The sequence below is a fragment of the Xiphophorus hellerii genome, chromosome 3 (assembly GCF_003331165.1).
Source record: "Xiphophorus hellerii strain 12219 chromosome 3, Xiphophorus_hellerii-4.1, whole genome shotgun sequence".
NCBI classification, from domain to species: Eukaryota; Metazoa; Chordata; class Actinopteri; order Cyprinodontiformes; family Poeciliidae; genus Xiphophorus; species Xiphophorus hellerii.
In genome coordinates this window covers 32079867-32099726 of record NC_045674.1, presented here as the reverse complement: position 1 = coordinate 32099726, position 19860 = coordinate 32079867, and the positions used below count along the sequence as shown (strand labels likewise).

Sequence of the window (19860 nt, the reverse complement as noted above, 5' to 3'; positions counted from 1 at the left end):
CCAAGGGTTGCAACAGTGTAGAGAATTAAGTTTATTCCACAAGTAATCACAAGAACCCAATCTGTAGCTGCTTATCTCTAATGTTGCGCTCTATCCCAGTGAGTAAAGTCAAGGTGAGGATGGGGCAGCTGTAGTAATAAGATCTGCTGTTGTTCACAGGTGGAGGGTTGAAGGACGTGTGGGGACAGGGACAGGCAGGCAGCCATGCACCCCTGTGTCCACCACCACCCTGTCTAGCAGGAGATCAGGAGATAATTGGCTGAGTTTATAGTATGCCTTGTATCTCAGTTTGATATGTGTGTGGTGGCCAACTTAATTAAATCCTTCTGATTAATCTACATTGCAGTGAGTTACTATTCTAAAAGCAAATGGGTGGAGGAAAGGTAGTGAGAGCAATGGAATGGAAAGACATCTGCAGAGACAGACACACTCTTAATTCCGCTCATCCAGCGCTGCCTGGCTGGTTGTCCAGAAGTAGGAGCATTAGCAACTACATTATTCTACAACAGCAGAGACAGGCAAATGTTTAAATGGATTATAATAAGGCATACACTGCGCTGCCAAAAGTATGTGCTCACCTTTCTAAATCACTGAATTCAGGTGTTCCAGGCGTTCCATTACCACAAAGGTATAAAACCCAGCACCTCTGCATGCATTCTCTACTGATATTTGTTATAGAACTGGTCAGTCTTAGGGGCTCAGAGAATTCTCACCTGGTACCATGACATGATGCCTAGGCCTGTCACAATAACAAATTTTGCTGAGTGATTAATTGTCTCAAAAATTATTGCGATAAACGATAATATTGTTTGAAGACCATTTTAAACTGATGTAATGGTAATGACATAATATTCCTTTATTTAACTAGGTAAACCCCGTTGAGATCTAGATCTCATTTTCAAGAGGGACCTGAGCAAAAAATTTGCAATACATAACAACCTGGTTACAAGATAAAAACAATTAATACATATGCACAAGTATAAAACAATAAAAACAATTTAAAAACAATGACACTGTTTCATAGAATCTTCTTGCCTATCTTTAAGAACTGCTCGAAATAAGTCCAGTGAAATCATTTCCGACATCTTAAGTTCAGACTGCAACTGATTCCACGAAGTGGGGGCCAACACACTGAATGCCTGCTTCCCTTTTTCAGTTCGAAACCGTGGGACATGAAGAAGAATAATGTTATTGGAGCGACGAGAACGAGAACTGACAGTTCTATGTAGGAGAGTGGATAAGTATGCTGGGGTTAGACCGAGTAAAGATTTATACATCAGGATCATTAAATGATTGTTTCTCTGTACACTTAAAGGAGGCCATTCAGCTTTTGCGTACAAATCACAATGATGTGTCAGACGTCTACTACCGGTTATAAATCTTAAAGCACAATGATACACAGTATTTAATGAATGAAGACATTTGGTCGAAGCATTCATATATAAAACATCTCCATAATCCAAAAGTGGCAGGAATGTCGCTGCTACCAATTTTCTTCTAGCTTTGAGTGTAAAACAAGATCCATTTCGATAATAAAACCCAATTTTCATTTTCAATGTCCGTAGTAGATTTGCTATGTGATTTTTAAAAGAGAGTTCATTATCTAGAATAAAACCAAGATATTTATAATTACTGACAAACTCGATTTGTGCTCCTACAGCAGTTGTAAGCAATAGGGAAGTTTCTGGTAGTTTTCTAGCATGTGAGAAAATCATTGCTTTTGTCTTGTCCACATTCAAAACGAACTTCAGAGTTTGTAAACGTGTTTGAACTACATTAAAAGCAGACTGCAAATACTGTATTGCCTGTGATAGTGATGCAGAATAGCAGTATATTATTAAATCGTCAGCATAAAAGTGGTAAAAAGCATTTGACAGATTGTCACACAAGTTATTTATATAAATAGGGAATAAAAGCGGACCCAGAACTGAGCCTTGAGGTACGCCATTTAAAATAGTGAGAGTAGAAGGTAATAGAAGATTACCACTATTACCACTATTACCACTATTAGTACAAAACTAATAGTGGTACAATGCAGATAACCGCCACATAATCTGGTGTATAAAAGGAAACCAAGTGGTAATGCAAGCACATACTGCCAAAAATAAATACACTTTCTTTCCAGAAGAAATAAAGAGTTAAGAACACTTAACACTAGAACTGGTAAACAAACAAAACAACCAAAAACAAAAATAAAATGGACTCTCAGTCTCTGTTAACAAAAAATGAATAAAAACTAAACATAAAACCAAAATGGAAATAATAACTACATTCAACCAACAGAGTACAGGTTATGAAATCTGTATACTATATTGCCCTTCAATAATCATTAGATTTAGATAGAGAAGATGGGCATATCCAACCACCTGATGCAATAGTTCACTCCTCCCTTAAACTAAGGAAATAAGAAAGGGAGGGGTCAGTGGAGAGCACCAGAGTTGAGGCTTTTTTCATCCAGTGTCATCAATAGAAAGAGAACAAGGCAGGAAGAAATGATAAAGCTGATAAATTAAAATGAGGTTGATCATTTTCATTTATATGCGATTGATTTATTGTTTATCGCGACAGGCCTAAGCCACCTGTGCAATAAGTTAAAAAAAAATGCCCTTACCACTATTTATGCTACAGCAAATAGGTCAGCAGATAGTGAGTAGAAGTCACTGCTCTTTCTGCAGAGTCAATATCTACATATCTCCAAATTGTATGTGGCCTTCAGATTAGCTCAAGAAGCTTGCATATAGAACTTTATTGAATGGGTTTAAATGGTTGAGCAGCAATCTGCAAAGCTTTGGACACTGTGCTCTAAAACATACTACTGCTGGACTTCAGGGCAGTGGAGGCCTGTTCTCTAAAGTAATGAATCACACCTCTCTGTTTGGCAAACCAATGGACGGGTTTGGGTCTGGCAGTTAAATTCCTAACTTTGTGGGAACAGTTTAGGCATAGTCCCTTCCTGTTCCAGCATTCGTGTATGGCAGTGCATAATTGTAATATTTATAAAGACAGAGATGAACTACTTTGATAAAGAAAGATTTGAATGGCCTTAACAGAGAACTGGCCTCAACCCAATAAAACAGGTTTAGGCTATGTTAGAACCATGAACAACCCTTGCCTTATTGTTCCACATTAGTGTCTAATGTCATAAATGCTCTCCTGTAAGAAACATATTTACTAGCTGACATCATATGGATTAAGAACGAAATGCCACTCAATTTCATGTGTATGTGAAGACAGAAAAGCAAATACGTTTAGCAATGTGGTGTATACTTTGAGATGAATAAGCTGCAATTAATGGTAGATTTGTTTTTTTCAATACCTTTTAATCAATTTGATTAAGTCCAAGTTGTGAATTCTCAACTAACTTGTTCACATATTTCTTATTTGCCAGGCAACATGTACAAGAATATCAAATTCATAAGACAAAAACTGCACTGCACCACAATGAATCATGAGTAAATTACCACCTGAAAACCTGTGCCAAGTCAACAGAATGCAATCACTGACAGAAAAAGTGAAGCACCGGCAAGGAACGGTCAGATTTGGGTGTTATTTGGTACACCATTCATGTAAATATGGTTTGATTTTAGGTTTGCATGAGGCTGAGTGAGTATGAAGAAGTGAGTGTGAAGCAGTCCAGCAGGAGCTATATTTGACATGTTATTAAAATCAGTTGAAACTGTGACCATTTTATAGTGAAATCAACTGGAGAACAGAGTTAGACGACTTTTAGCTTGAAAATGTGACAAATATGCTGCATTTGTGAAAAATGCAGCATATTTGTCACTTACTGCACTTGTCGTGCCGCACTTGTGCGACAACGCTGTGAATGAAGTCTGCAATATAGTGATGTGACGTTCACAAATGAGACGTCCTTCTGAATCTTTATTATGAACAATAGTATTGAAGTCTCACTGAGAACCATTTTTTTTGTTTTTTTTATTGCTCTGCGCACACTCCAATAACTATCATTATTCTATTTTATCAAAAATAGAATAATTTCTATTATTCTATCATAGAATAAATATATTTATTCAATGATTTATTCGATGATTGAATGTATTTATTTAATCATAGAATAGGTAAAATACAAGAACGTAAGATCATACAGAACATTCTGATTATTTTCGTCACCTGTCATGTTGGTAGACATTATAGCTCTGTGTGCTGCCTGGTTTCATGCAGCAGTAGGCAAGGTGAGAAAGTCATGGTGTGCTCTTTCTGCTTGGTTACTTCTTGATTGTTGCTATTTGGTCAGTTTTTATAATTGAGCGTTGTTTACCATTACTACATTGCCTTAATTGCTATGCTTAATGGTGCAGACAGTGTTGGTTTCTGACATAGGCAATATTGCCATTATTGTCCATATGGGCAACCACCCAGGGCTTTCTCTTGTCAGGGGAGGCATGAAACCTCTGCGGATTGTGGCACAGATATATTATATTATATATTATATATTATTTAATATCTAGGCGTTTTGTTGGAATGTGGATCTTTAAGATCAATTTGAGAAGCAATTTTAATCATTAAAATTTTATTGTATCATGTAGTACAGAGCATTGGTTGTTGTCTTGACTCGGTCTCGACCTCCCTCAGTTTTGCTCTCGACTCGGCCTCGGACCCTAAAAGTTTTGGTCTTGTCTCAACTAAGACTTTCAAGACAAGTCTTTCGAAATTCGAAAGATTTGGTATCTCTGGCCTTAGTATTGACTTGATCTCGGGTTTGGTGGTCTTGACTACAACACTGACTTAAACTATATCAACATAGATTTTGTAAACGGTACGATGGCCTGAAGCCCATAAACCTCAGCAAGTCCAATGTGTTTGTTGCTTTTACAATGTAAGCTAATTGGCTAAAAAGTTCCTCAGCAAGCACCAGGAAACACCAGGTAGCAAATCTGAAGCAACATAAAGAGGCTTACACAGGCTCACTGAAAATAAAATGACATTTCTCAATCCTATTCCACCTGACCATCCATACAAATAATACTGGAAGCAATCTGTTTAGGGGCTTTAGCCACCAAGTGCAGGTCTTTTATTAATTGACACTGTAAACTGGACACAAGCAGAGACAATGAAGGTATAAAAAAACAATACACCACAAAATGAGAGAAAGAAAGTTAAAATAAAAGTAAAAGTAAAATAGTGTGATGAAAAAGAGTATGAGACTAAAAGGAGAACAAAAGCAACAGTTAGGACAGACTTTGGGGTGTTTGTCATGCTGGGGCAGTAGCAGTATAGCTGCAGACAGAGAGGCCAGGTTTACAAGCTACTATGTGTTGCAGCAAGAATTACTAGCATGGTGATTATGACTAGCTCACTACATAGCTAGCTGTGGGAGAAGGGGTAGAGGTATGAAACAGCCTGGTAGATGCTTACTAACTTTATAATAGACTATTTCACTGCTCATCACTGGCAAGAATGTTTACATCACACATGTGAATATATATCTGCATTTCTGTAAACAGGGGTCTCAAACTCCAGTCCTCGAGGGCCGCAGTCCTGCAACTTTTAGATGTGCCTCTGCTGCACCACACCTGATCAGAATAATTAGGTCATTAAGGCTCTGGAAAACTGGTCATTAAGCCGTTTCATTCCAGTGTTTTGTACCTGTGGCTCACCTAAAAACTGCAGGACTGCGGCCCTCGAGGCCTGGAGTTTGAGACCCCTCTGCTGTAAAGGAGGACAGGTTACATTACAATTATTCACTTACAGTTCATGTTAATATGATGATATGCTAACAATGTGATGTTTATCCAAGGGCATGTCAACAAAAGTGACATGGAATGCCACATCTCTGTACACCTGAGGGATGACTACTAAATGCACAAATAAGTAAAAACAAAACAGCCAAGTAAACTAGTGGGACTATCATATGGCCTCATTTTGACAGGCAAGCATTACTCAATTCTGGTGCTCCAGTGTGATGAACACGTATCCTTATTTAACCACTCAGCTGTAAAATTCCTCCAACAATTCATCACTCCCTATCTCTGTCAGCATGTCATCTTAGCTCTGGTTCAGTTGGAGAGAAAACCCTTTCATTTGTTCAAAATATCTCCCTGGTTTTATAGCTGACCATTACTTAAAATGATCAGCTATTGATATTTAACTTTGTTTAAAATATCCATTGATTAATATTGGATACATCTGTTCTCTAAATGCCTCTATCCAAACTGGATTTTACAGTTTATAGTATTTCTATTATAGAATAATTATTGGTGTAGCTACTTTATAAAGTGGCTTGCAGAAGTATTCATACTAGGGATGCTCCGATCAGGTTTTTTGCTGCTGATTCCAATACCGATCTCTGCCGATCGCCTGGATGGCTGTTAATTTTTTGCTTTAGGTATAAATGATACTATGTTATCTGGCAAAATGGAAAAATAATCTGGCAATACATTCATCTAAACTATAGACATATTAATACATATCTAAAATCTTTTTTTTTTAAAGTTACATGCTACAGCTTAAGCAGATGTTCAGTGTGAGAGTTCACTGTCTCGTGGAGGTTGAGTGGCGTTCCGTCTGTGAAATATTACTACCAGTAGCACGTAGTGATGGTTCAACAGGGAGAGCAGAACCAGCGTCTTACACCACAGCTCGAAGACTTGAATTATTTTTGAAGTCTTCGAACTTCTCGAAGACTTGAAAAAGTCTTCTCAGGGTTATTTGTTTAGCTATCTGACCGTCACGCTCTTCCGGGTAAGAGTTGGTAGTTGTGGGCTGCTTTACCTGCTGATGCATTTTGACGTGTTTCACCCCTGAGGTAATTTTCCGCCGCAACACGCAAATGTCCCCATTCACTCTGAACGTTATAGTTCCACACAATAGGATTTGTTGCCTCTTTCCTTCCTCAGTGTGAAGGAAAGAGGAGATCAGCTGAACACGCAGGCTGCAAAGTGACATAGGTGATCGGCAACTAGAGACAGTGATCGGGGATCACCGATCATACACACTTTTTCATGGAATTCGGCTGATTATGATCGGTGGCCGATCGATCGGCACACCTCTAATTCATACCCTTTGAACGTTCCTATATTTTGTCACATTGCAACGTACACGTGCAAATGAAAATGTACGTGACTCAAAACAGTTTTTACAAATTAAAAACTGAAAAATGTGGTGTGCAAACGTATTCATACAACCCATTTTCCCTTTTTGAAGGAAACCAGACCTATACCCAATCCAGAATATATGGCCAGATATGAAAACTACTGTTCACAAACACTCTCCATCTAATTTGACTAAACTTGAGCTGATTTGCAAAGAAGAATGGGCAAACTTTCAGTCACTAAACATGCTAAGCTGGTAGAGACAAACCCTAAACACCAGCAGCTGGAATAGCAGGAAAAGGTACTTCCACAAAGTATTGACTCAGGAGGCCTGAATACGTTTGCACACCACACTTTTCAGTTTTTTATTTATAAAAAAGTTTTGAATCATGTATAATTTTATTCCTATTTCACAATAGTATAACACTTTGTGTTGGTCACATAAGAATTGAATGAAATATATTTATGTTTGTGGTTGTAATGTGACAAAATACGGAACAGTTCAAGGGGTATGAATACTTTTGCAAGCCACTGTATGTTACACTAGTTTAGCAGCAAAATAACCAGCTCTTATTAAGCAATACAATTGCTACAGTATACAATACACAATACAATACAGTAAAACAATTAATTTTAAAGGTTATAGCACAAGAGTCCTACACCAGCCCAAACCTATAACATGTTGATGATACGATTGTAAATCTGACCTGTTTTATAATTCATAATATTGGAAATCTAAACAAAAGTTTGGTACTGATATTGTATTAAAATTAGATTGTTAAATAATAGATAAAATCATGCAGATAGATGGCAAATGCTTCAAATTTGGACCACAGGTGGCAGCTTGGTTAAATGTTACCACTGGTAGAACTTTTAGTGGTACCATCTTGTGCATTTCACTCAAACCTAAGCAAACAAACAAACAAATCTAAAAATGGGAAATTACACTGATTCAGATTTAAGGGCACCTATAGGTTAATTAGTATCTGTCACCACCCGACTGGTGATGACAGATACTGCATCATCATGTTGAAGGCAGAGGGACATGACATGATATTCAGCTACAGAAACCAGAACTAAACATAGGCTTCATAAGTAGAACTTTAGGTTAAGGAAGTGGTTCCCAAAGTGTGGGGCGCACAGTGGCATTGCAGGGTGGGCGTGGGAAGCAGTATGGATGAATGAGAAAAAAAAAACAGTTACACAAAAGTGTTTCACTGTAAAGATGGTTTGTAGAGTGTTTTGTTGCAACCTGAAGTGTGAAATAAACTTCAGCGGAGTTTGAAAACAAAATATGTGTATAGGTTTATGTCTGGTTGAACGATGTGTGTGCCCAGTTGATTTTTCTTTTTTCTTTTTTGGGGATTTTATTGTAATCCATAGGGCAGCCCAGAAAATCTTTGGGAACCACTGGGTTAAGGAATTAACCCTGGTTGTCTGAAACATGAGTGAGGTATCTCACTATGGGACAAGCCCCCCGCACCTGTCCCCCTGAAGCTCTACTACAATACGCCAGTCCTGACTGGCCGGTAGAAGTGAGGTCGGGTCCAGGAGGAGGTACTTCCTCCCAGTATAAATGCCTGACATCACGCAAGCAATCTTCAGTCTTTTTAACACACCTCTTCCTCGCTCCAGGCAAGGAGGGTGATCTGGTGAGATACCTCACTCATGTTTCAGAGAACTGGGGTTAATTCCTTAACCTAAAGTTCTCTTTCAACATTTGTTTCAGTATCTCACTATAGGATATGATGACTCCCGTATTGCCAGAGAAGCATAATTGAAGAAGAAAAGATGCATCCTGCAGTTATCCAAGTGTGGATCCCACGCCCAGAACTGTGTGAGTCAGAGTGGGTGCTGTGACATCAGGTCTATAGAACCTAGTGAAAGTGTGAGGAGTTGCCCAGCTGGCAGCATCACATATGTCCTCCAAAGGTATACCCTGAAACAGTGCCCAGGATGAGGCCATGCCACGAGTGGAATGAGCTCGTAGACCTGCAGGGAGTGCAAGGCCTTTACTCTGATAGGCAATAGCAATAGCTCCGACTATCCAATGGGAAAGGCATTGCTTCGTTAGGGGCTTGCCTTTATGTGGTGTAAAGAAAATAATTATTGTTTGGTGCTTAATATAGCTAATCCACGACATGTGTAAAGGTATAGCCAACACTTTAATTTGGAATAGTTTCTGTTGAGCAGTTGGGAATTCAGCAGACAAAGCAGGGCCTTTTTTCCTCCCCCTTTTGACAGACACAGCAATAAAATTTACAATTCCGAGAGAGCAGAAGAGACTTCTTGGCGCCTCTCCCCGTACCTGGCACGGCCCAAGACGGAGTGGTCCCCCCTTTTCGTCTAGACAAAAACCAGACATCGGGGCTGTGATGAGGGGAGTTTCTAAGTTTCTAATTGGTCAAAGAACGGAACGCCTTGACTGCATATATTAAATAGGGAAACACCTCTTTCATTAAAAGTACAAGTCAGCAAGCCAACAGAGAGTTTTTTTTCATCTTTTTACTCCACGTGGGCGCCTTTGTCTGTCTTATGTGTTTCGTGTGTCTTCCCTTGTGTGTTTTTTATTTTCATGAGAAAATGCATATCTCTGTTCCTCTGCAGTTTTGTTGTTCATTGCTTTGTATGAGATTAAACTCTGTGATCTGTGACGTCAACACGCTTTGTCGTTGTTTCGTTTTACCAGCACGCGGTCGCTGCACGTCGCTGCACGGAGAGCGTCACTCGCCAAGGACTCGGAAGATCCCGGGCAAGATTAAAGAGGAAAAGAGCCAAACGTTTTGTCCAAAGCTAACATTAATGATCCTCATTTTTAATATTTGGGGGCTTCGTCCGGTTCTGGAATCTTGGCGGGTGGCGGTCTCTCCCCGATCGATCCGTTCGGCTCGTGCGGTAAGACGTTTTTTAATTACTCTTTTGTTGTGCGCAGCCACGCAGAGTCTCGAAGCTGCAGGAGAATATAGATTGTTTTTAAAAGAGTCTGTTTAGTAATTTGACAGGAAAAGTACACGTTACAGGGAATCGTGGCGGATTCAGATGGACGGAGTTTACGTTGCCTCTATCGTAAAATGCTGGGTTTCTTCATTATGTTCTTGTGCCCTGGGAATTCGTTACTGGGTCCCTAAAAAAGCAATTTGGGAATTGTGTATCAATTTGGTAGTTTGGGCTTGAATCGGCCCGGAGATTTGACTCAGCTCCAGCGGACTTATATTGGCCTACATCGGTTAAATCTTGGAAAGTATGTTAAATTGATTTTTCTCTGGTGAAACATTGAAAAGGAGTTGAATCGCTCTTGAAATAGGACTTATATTGGAATCGAGCTGAATCGCTCTATTGGACTTATATTGGGTTTCGAGTTGTACATCGGTTGAATCTTGAAAAGTATGTTAAATAAATTTTTCTCTGGTGAAACATTGAACAAGGAGTTGAATCGCTCTTGAAATAGGACTTATATTGGAATCGAGCTGAATCGCTCTATTGGACTTATATTGGGTTTCGCGTTGTTTCGCTCAGAAGACTAACTTTGCAATTTGGAAAATTGATGCATTTTTGAAGCCGGCATTTTATTTTTATTTTTTCCCTTTGTCTCTTACGTTTGTTTGTAACTGTGTTTGTGTTCTCTGTATTTTTTGTGCGTGGTGATTTGTGTGCGGGCTGCCGTAGAAGTGTGTGTGTATGTGTGTATGCGTTAATTGCTTTGTGCGGAACGCTGTTTGAAAAGCGCTGCTTGTGTGAATTTGAGTTGATTTTGCTGCGTTTTATTGTGAAGTTATTATGGACACTGAGTTGCGACACGTGCTATACGCTATTTTATGGTCGGGGTTCGTCTTAACGGGGAAAGTAGAACGATGGCGAAAACGTGGTCGTTTAGTTTAAAAAATAAATAAAATAAATAAATAAAAATAGGAGTTAAGTACATAAAACTGGTACCAGAACACTAAATTATTGGTTGTGGTTTGATTTTAACATAACTTTGAGATGTCTCTTTGAAATGTGCACGGGATTTTAAAAACGTTCCTTAAGATTGGAGTTTAAAATTAATTAAATTGACATATGAAAATATGTTAATAAAACATTGGACAATTTCTGAAGCTTCAGTAAATTTGATATAAACTTCAGTAAATTTGATATAAACTTCAGTAAATTTGATAAAATTACAGTAAAATTTTGATAAAATGATGACTGACTGATACTTTCACTGACTATACGACCTGGCCAGATGTGTGTGTTTTGTGTTTTCTGTAATGTGTTGTGTGTTTTTGTTTGTGTTACAATTCATGTTGGTTTGACAGAGTGTGTGATTGGAGATAAAATATCATTTGGTATTTTGTGTCATATAAATACAACGAGAAGGTAAACAGCACCTCTGTCAGCAGATGCCATAGGCAAGAATTTCTCACTTGGCACGCCAAGTTGAAGTAGAAATTACTCTACAGAGTATTTTTTAGTGCTGTCTCGTGGTGCAAAATTTCCAGTTTTTAGAATACCCTATGTGTTGAACTGGACTAAAATATTCAAATTAGGTAATGACAGCAGTAAGTGTGACCTGCAGTGTAAAGATTGGGAGGTTATTGAAAGATAGAATCTTGATCAAATAAATCATCTGAACAAATTGAATAAAAATAATGAGTTACAATAGGACTTTTAAAATGGGTAGAGGATACAGATAAAACAAAGATCTTTGGAGAAACACGCTCTAGCTGTAAGGGGACTTGCAGCCCCCCTTGCAGCAGGAGGGCCACAGGGCTGGGCGGTAACTGCTACCCCACTAGATTCAACTGATTAACATGTGGAGCCTCTTTGCATACCACTGTAGATTATAGGAAGTTGTAGTGAGTGTTTTTCATTGCATTGGGCAGGATTTTGATGTAGTTTGGTTTCCTAGATTTAGTGAAACATTTTCTTTTATTGTAGATAGTTTAAGCATGCAACTACATAGTGCACGACGACATAATGTGGTAAATGTTAAATATAAGTTTTTAGCATCACAACACTGAGTCTGTGACGGCTGTCCTGACTGTCACACGCAGGTAATCTTGGTAATGATTTTCTGGTTTCTTTTCATATTACTTTATATAGTGAGTAGTGAGTAGTTTAGATTTTTATCTTTAACTTTGTTTCCATTAGTCTGACTTTTTATTTGGCTATTTGTGTCAGTTTTTTGTCTATTTTGTTAAATATAACAAATTACTTTCTTTCTTTTGAGTTATCAGTTTCCTCTGGACCCTTCACCAGGGGATAGGGAACTTTGGTCTTTAGTTTAATTTCTTTCATTTGTAGATTTGGTTATATTCTGACCAGTATTTTTCGAAATTTATCATTTTTAGATTTTCTTAACTAAGACTATATTTTTTTTCTTTCAACGTCTCTCTGGCTGGTTTATGCATAACCTTCACTGAGTTTTTAATTGGTATACACGTTTTGTCAAACATTGCTGAAAATTTTTGAGAAGTTTCTACGACGAATTATTTGATAACATGAGAGTGAAATTGAATACTGAGCTTTAAAACTGTAATGTGAAATGTTTTGTTTTTTTGAAAATAGTAATCTTGAAGGTTTAAAGCATGCTATAATAAATTGTTCTGTTTGTTTTGACAGTTTGCCTGTTAGGACGGGGCGGTATTGGGTAGAATTTCTCAGTAAAATAATGACCCCGTTTAATCAACATCGTTAGTTAACATATTAGGTACTGATGATACATTAGCCAGTAATGTATCATACAGAGGGAGAATATGTTATGGGTTATTTTTATATTACTTAATTAGATTACTGAAACACTTATATTACTTAAACAAAACTTTTGAAGAATATGTCTGATATGTGCTTATTTTAAATGGATTTGAGTTGTTCTCCATTAAAAGATTTTCTGACAATGGGCTAAGGTATGTTGAGAAAATAGATAAATTTATAGTGATAATGGAGCATATTTTGGTTAATTAACTTGGGAAAATAATTATAGAAATTAAAATATTATTGTGTCAGCCATTTTCAGAGCATTAATTTAATGGAGCATGAATGTTTTAAGAAATGTTTTGAAGAATCTGTCATTGATTAAAGTTATCATTAATCAGGAAACGTACACAGGTGGGATTATAATGATTTTTTCTAAACTTGATTTTTGTTTTGATTTACATCCATTTAAAACGATTTTGAATAAAACTTTAAATTCGACGACAAGTATAAGCCTAGGTACAATTGGTGTATTTTGAAAATGTCTGGATTTGTTTCATTATAATTTCTCCAAGTCTAACTTTTGAATTTTGTTTAAGGAACGCATGTAAAATGATTTACACAGATAACCAATAAGATCTAGTTTGTTCTATGAAAGTAATTTAAACTGGACTGTTTAATTCACATTGTTATTCATTTTTTGGTGGTACATGTAAGCTTTACAACTACATTTTTAAGTTTTTGTGATTGTTTTGTTTCGTTTGTTTAATCCTATTTTTACAAGATTGGTTTAAGAAAAGATCTGCATATGTTTAACATTCTGGGAAAACGTTACTTTGGAAACATGTCTTTTGAAGCAAATGATTACAGGGTTTTGGTGTTTTCCATCGGTTAGGAGCTATAGTATATTATAATAGAAACGTAAATTGAAGGGATCACATCCACCATTTGATGAACAGAACTGGACAGAGTAGGAGATAAGGTTTCACGTGATGTGTTGCTCATGGTTTTACACACAGACTGCCCTGGAGCTCGGAGCTCCAGGACTCTGGACTCTGTCATACAAGCTGTGTCATGCGAGGCGGGGGTGGGGCTGCTTGGAGAAGCGGCTTCACACTTATTTCGAAGATAACAGCCACAGAGCCACGAGCGTTGGAGGATTCACTTGAACACAAAGTGAATTGAAGATGTTTGTGTTGAATTACACAAATGAATGATGCCTTTGGATAAATCTGATCTCTGTTTTGTCATTATAGTTTTGCAGCTGGTTTCCTGGTGCCCTGCGGATGTGGTCTCCTTCAAAGTCTGCGTTCTTTGATAAAAAGGATTAAAATAATTTCCCTGGATGGAAAATAACAAAACAAATTTATTTTTAGGTGAAACCATCGTTTGATTATGCTGACTGTAATGAAGATGATATTAAAGAATGTGGTAATTGTGTTTCTGAGGCTAATGAAATTCATGTTGAAAACAAAATGTATGTTTAATAACCTGTGACAGGTCGCTTCACGAGATTTAGTTTCCTCACAAGGAGATTTCATTTTTTCCTTGAAATCTCTCTGTAATATTGACCTAATAATCCCATTTTCAGTGAGCAACGGACGCTCAGGTGGAAACTTGAGGTTTCCGACCGAAGAAGATCAGGCTGCAAGAGGATCATCATTAACTTTTTATTGCGTGTTTTTCGTTCGTTGTGAACTCTGCAAAGGACTTTCGTTTCGTTTTTTGCGCGCAATTTTTGAACATTTCTTGACGAAGACTTCATATTTTTTGAGAGACTGTCGATGGACATTCAAAAAAAAAAAAAAAACAGAAAAAGACGAGCAACAGATTGTAATTTTGTGTCTTTCTCATTTGACAGGTTGTACTTGGGTGGTGAATGTTGTCTTTTAAGTTGCAGAGCATTTCTTACTAATTTTACTATGTATGTCCCTGTTTTATTTTTTCATTTTTCATTGTGCACTTTGGGTTTTGTTTATCCTGTGTTTTTGTTTTATGATTTTATATTTCTGTAAGGATAAGTCGTTTTTACCCTTGGGTTTTGTTTGAAAAGGGGGAACTGTATATAATTAGGCTACGTCAACCTTTTGTTTTCTATTTTTTGTTTTGTTTTATTTTTTTAATACATAGTTTTGGTTCTGCATTAGAAGGCTTAATCAATTTTTATTGAGGTCTTTTTGAAGACCTCAAAAGGGGGAACTGTAAAGAAAATAATTATTGTTTGGTGCTTAATATAGCTAATCCACGACATGTGTAAAGGTATAGCCAACACTTTAATTTGGAATAGTTTCTGTTGAGCAGTTGGGAATTCAGCAGACAAAGCAGGGCCTTTTTTCCTCCCCCTTTTGACAGACACAGCAATAAAATTTACAATTCCGAGAGAGCAGAAGAGACTTCTTGGCGCCTCTCCCCGTACCTGGCACGGCCCAAGACGGAGTGGTCCCCCCTTTTCGTCTAGACAAAAACCAGACATCGGGGCTGTGATGAGGGGAGTTTCTAAGTTTCTAATTGGTCAAAGAACGGAACGCCTTGACTGCATATATTAAATAGGGAAACACCTCTTTCATTAAAAGTACAAGTCAGCAAGCCAACAGAGAGTTTTTTTTCATCTTTTTACTCCACGTGGGCGCCTTTGTCTGTCTTATGTGTTTCGTGTGTCTTCCCTTGTGTGTTTTTTATTTTCATGAGAAAATGCATATCTCTGTTCCTCTGCAGTTTTGTTGTTCATTGCTTTGTATGAGATTAAACTCTGTGATCTGTGACGTCAACACGCTTTGTCGTTGTTTCGTTTTACCAGCACGCGGTCGCTGCACGTCGCTGCACGGAGAGCGTCACTCGCCAAGGACTCGGAAGATCCCGGGCAAGATTAAAGAGGAAAAGAGCCAAACGTTTTGTCCAAAGCTAACATTAATGATCCTCATTTTTAATAGTGGTGAAATGACACAAACACAAGGATTAAAAACCTTTGGTATATAAGCCGGATGGTATATAATGGTATATATTATTTGGTATATAAGCCAGATGTGATATGATTCCTCTCAGTAAACTGCATGCAGGAGGGGTTTACTGAAAAAGCTCAACTAGCTTGGCAGAAACCAATGCAACTAACAAAGTTGTCTTAAATGAGAGCACTTTAAGCTCAACCTGCTCCAAAGGTTCGAAAGGTACATGTGACAAGGCATCAAGTACCATCGGTAAATCTCATGAAGGAGTGAAGCTTTTGGACACTGGCCAGAGCCATCGTGCACCCTTCATGAACTGGCACACCAGAGGATGTTGCCCCATTGTTTTGTCTCCAAAGGCAAGCTGGCAAGCTGAAATAGCTGTCAAGTACTTTGACAGCGGAAAAAGCCAAGCCTAAAGGCTAAAGTTGCCTAAAGTTGGTGCCCAAAAACGTGGTTTTTGGGCACCAACCCTCAAATGCCATTTTCCCTCATATGCGCGACAAGTTGAGACTGCTCTTGCGCTCTGAATTGTGTCAGTGACGTTCTGGGGAAGCCTATTGGCTGCCAGATTCACCTTCTCACAGGCCAGGCCCATAGAGCCAGGTGCTTCGGATGAAGATAAAATATTTCTCCACGTACCTGTGTTGGGAAATCTCTGCGCAAAGGCAGCCGCCACGGCTCACCTTGAAGTGCCTGGAAAATCTCTGCTAACCAGTGCTTACCCGGCCAGCGGGGAGCTACCAGGACGAGTGAACGTTTCCTCTCTCACACCCTGGCGAGGGTAGGAATAATCAGTTCTAGCGGTGGAAAAGCATACAGGAGAACTGGAGGCCACTGGTGTTCTAGGGCATCCAGCCCCGGCGAAGCGCCCTCCTCGATCAGGGAGAAACATCTCGGACATTGAGTGTTCTCCTCTGATGCATAGAGGTCTACCTCCGCCTGACCATACCACTGCCATATTTGGGTTACAACCCCGCTGTGGAGTCTCCACTCCTTGTAGCAGGGATTGCCTCTGGACAGGAGGTCCGCACCCCTGTTCATCACCCCTGGCACATGAGAGGCTCTCAGTGACAGAAGGAGTGAGCTGTCAGTCTGAGGCTATCAGTCTGTGTGCCAGCATGTGTAAATGATGTGAGCACAGGCCTCCCTGCCTATTGATGTATGCAACCACCGTTGTATTGTCTGTTCTGACCAAAACATAGTGCCCTCTGATAAAAGGTAGAAAATGTCTCAGAGCGATGCTACCCACCGTTGAAACAGTTGCATGTGCAAACAGCCGAACATAATGACCGACAGTGCTGACGCCATCAGACCAAGCAGTCTGTGGCACAGTCTAAATTTCACGAGTGCGCCTCTGCAAAAAACTGCCATACAAGCCTGGAAGGCTTTCAATCGTTCTGCTGAGAGGCATGCTCTGAACTTGTTTGAATTCAGGGATATCCCGATGAAGGTGATTGTTTGCACTGGGGTTAGGATACTCTTCTCCCAGTTGATTGTGAAACCCAGAGCCACCAGATGTGATATCAGCATCTCGGCATGCGCCATAAGTTCCCCCAGAGACTGAGCTGCAATCAGCCAGTCGTCTATATACATAGCATTACGTATTCCCTTTTTCCTCAGAGGTGCGACTGCAGCCATTTCACAAACACGCGTGGGCTTACCGTTAGAGGCCAAAGGGAAGTATGAGATATCATTTTTCTTCCCCTGAAAAGCAAATCTGAGGTACTTTCTGTGAGGGGGGTGTATAGAGATGTGAAAATATGTGTCTTTCAAGTCTACGGAGATCAACCAGTCTCCTCGATGCACAAACCTTATCAGAGCTGTGTGTGTCAGCATCCTGAACATATACTGTCTCAGATATGCGTTCAGAACTCACAGATCTAATATCGATCGGAGTCCCCCGCCTTTTTTCGGTATGAGAAAATATCTGAAGTAAAAGCCATCTCTGCTTGGCTCCTGCGGGACCAGCCGAATTGCATTTTTGTTCTGCAGAGGTAATATTTCCTCCTGCAAAATGCGTGCGTGTTCTCCCCGGGCATATGACTGTTCTATGCCTTCGAAACAGGGAGGAGTTGTTCCAAATTGGAGCCTTTATCCTAAGGATATGGTCTTCAGCCCCCAATCTGATGCCCTGCACGCTCGCCACAGCTGGATTTTTCTCGCTAGTGGGCTGGGAAGTGCTTCTGTAAGAGCATTGTTCAGTGCTGGCTGAGTAAGCTGTAGCTGCTGTTGGTCCGTGTTCTCTTTCATAGAGAAAGCTGCTGAGCTCCCCCTGTTGGCCTCATGTGCAGCTGCACGGCCACGTTCTGTACTAGTGTCATTTTAGTGTCGGTTCGTGACCTGGTTGTGAGCCTGGGAACAATTTTATTGAGTTTGTTGTTGATGTGGAAAAATTACAGTTAGGTTACACCTGCTAGTTGTATTGCTATATGTTTATTCTAAGTTCTGTATATTCCCACCAAGTTAAAGCTGTTTGGGTTACATGCACAGGGTTGGACGTTGTTTTTCCCCAGCTGCATGGGAACCAGTCTGATTCCCATGCTTTGGATCCCTTATCCCTTTGTACAAAACTCATGTGTTGTCTCTGCCTGGCAGAGCTTTCCGTTTCAGACTTGCTTCATTATTGATTGTCCTGTGAGCTCTCTGAGTTGTGCACAATTCATGAATAAACCTGATTGAGTGATTTTACCTGAACAGTGCTTGGAAATAGTTTTTTTCCACGACAGTTGTGAAGGGAGATATTTGTGTTTTCAAAAGCTGGTGTGTGAGTGTACACTGGTGTGTGCTTTCTGACCACAGCTCTGGCTCCACTGAGCTCTGGCTGTGTGTGATCGTTCTCCTTTTCGTTCGGTTGTGAACTGTGAGCTCCAACGCTGGCTCTGCAGGCCGTTTGAATTGCCCTGAACGTGGCTTCACAAACTCGAACTGGGACAAAACGTTTCCTGGTGGGGGGGAGCAGGTCTCTGGTAGTGCCCGCTCTCCCACCCCGAGGCTAGCTCCCTAGGTAGCCCGCCTCTTTTTCTTTGCGCTCGCGGTGACTGGAGGTTTGGAAGCTAACGCAGGTAGTTTGGTGACAGACCAATGGTAGAAGAACTCAGAACAACCAAGCACAGCTATTGAGAAGCATTCGGCGACTGAGTTGTTAGCTTGGTCTGTGAACAGTTAGCTAGCTCAATAGCTACCGTACTAGCCATCTTAGAGTTGCTTCTGGGAGCGAGAAGAGGTGTTAGACTGAAGATAGCTTGCGTGACGTCAGGCATTTATACTGGGAGGAAGTCCCTCCTCCTGGAAATGATATCACTTCTACCGGCCAGTCAGGACTGGCGTAATGTAATAGAGCTTCTGGGGGACAGGCCCTGGGGGCGTATCCCATAGTGAGATACCGAAACGAATGTTGAAAGAGAACTAACTAAACTGTTCCAGATGTGAGTAGGAATAATGAGACTATGAGGGAATGAGTCAGTTGACTCATTCCCTCTTTAGCGCACTATGTAGTATGTTTATCGGCGCGTCTGTTGCTTAGCCTGATCAACAGGATCTGTAGCTCTAAAGCAGGGGTGCCCAAAGTCAGTCCTTGAGGGACGGCAACCTGCATGTTTTAGTTCTCTCCCAGGTTTAACGCACCTGGATCCAAGGATGGCTTATTAGAAGGCCTAAGAAGAACACTGACTTGCTGAAAAGGTTGTTACTACCACCAGGGAGAAAACTAAAACGGACAGGATGCCGGCCCTCGAGGACCGACTTTGGGCACCCCTGCTCTAAAGCTTTCTAAAAAATAAATACATCTCAAGGAAGATTGTAAATTACAAAACAATGAGGGAGATGTGATGTAGTGAATGAATGAGTGAACATTACAATAAATACAAGAGAAAACAATACAGACTGCAAAAAAAAGAGAGAGACTGCTCATACATAAAACTAATACACCAACACACAATTGCATATCTCTGTTTTATTTCATTAAGCAGATGATGCCATGGGACAATAACACTAAAACAACACTCCAACATAGCCTTGCTATGCATCTGCTATGCATAAACAATTCGATCACCAGCTAAGGCAGGCTGCCACAATTATTTGGACACGTTACCAATTCAGCTGCATGAGCACCGCAGCTCTTAAACCACATTTAAACTGAAGTTATCGACAACAGGACCTATAACTCTAATATGATAAAACTGACATGACTG

The 19860-nt window shown here is 39.7% G+C and overlaps 1 protein-coding gene and 1 long non-coding RNA gene across 8 annotated transcripts in view; one reads left to right on the top strand and one right to left on the bottom strand.

Moving 5' to 3' along the window:
• adgrb1a (adhesion G protein-coupled receptor B1a) overlaps positions 1-19860 on the bottom strand; it is a 179673-nt gene that overhangs the window by 42047 nt on the left and 117766 nt on the right. The gene's annotated exons all lie outside the window — the stretch shown is intronic.
• On the top strand, positions 979-18547 carry LOC116717470 (uncharacterized). The gene is made up of 3 exons (XR_004338744.1): positions 979-1303; positions 16208-16211; positions 18536-18547. It is a non-coding gene; the product is annotated as an uncharacterized LOC116717470 (long non-coding RNA).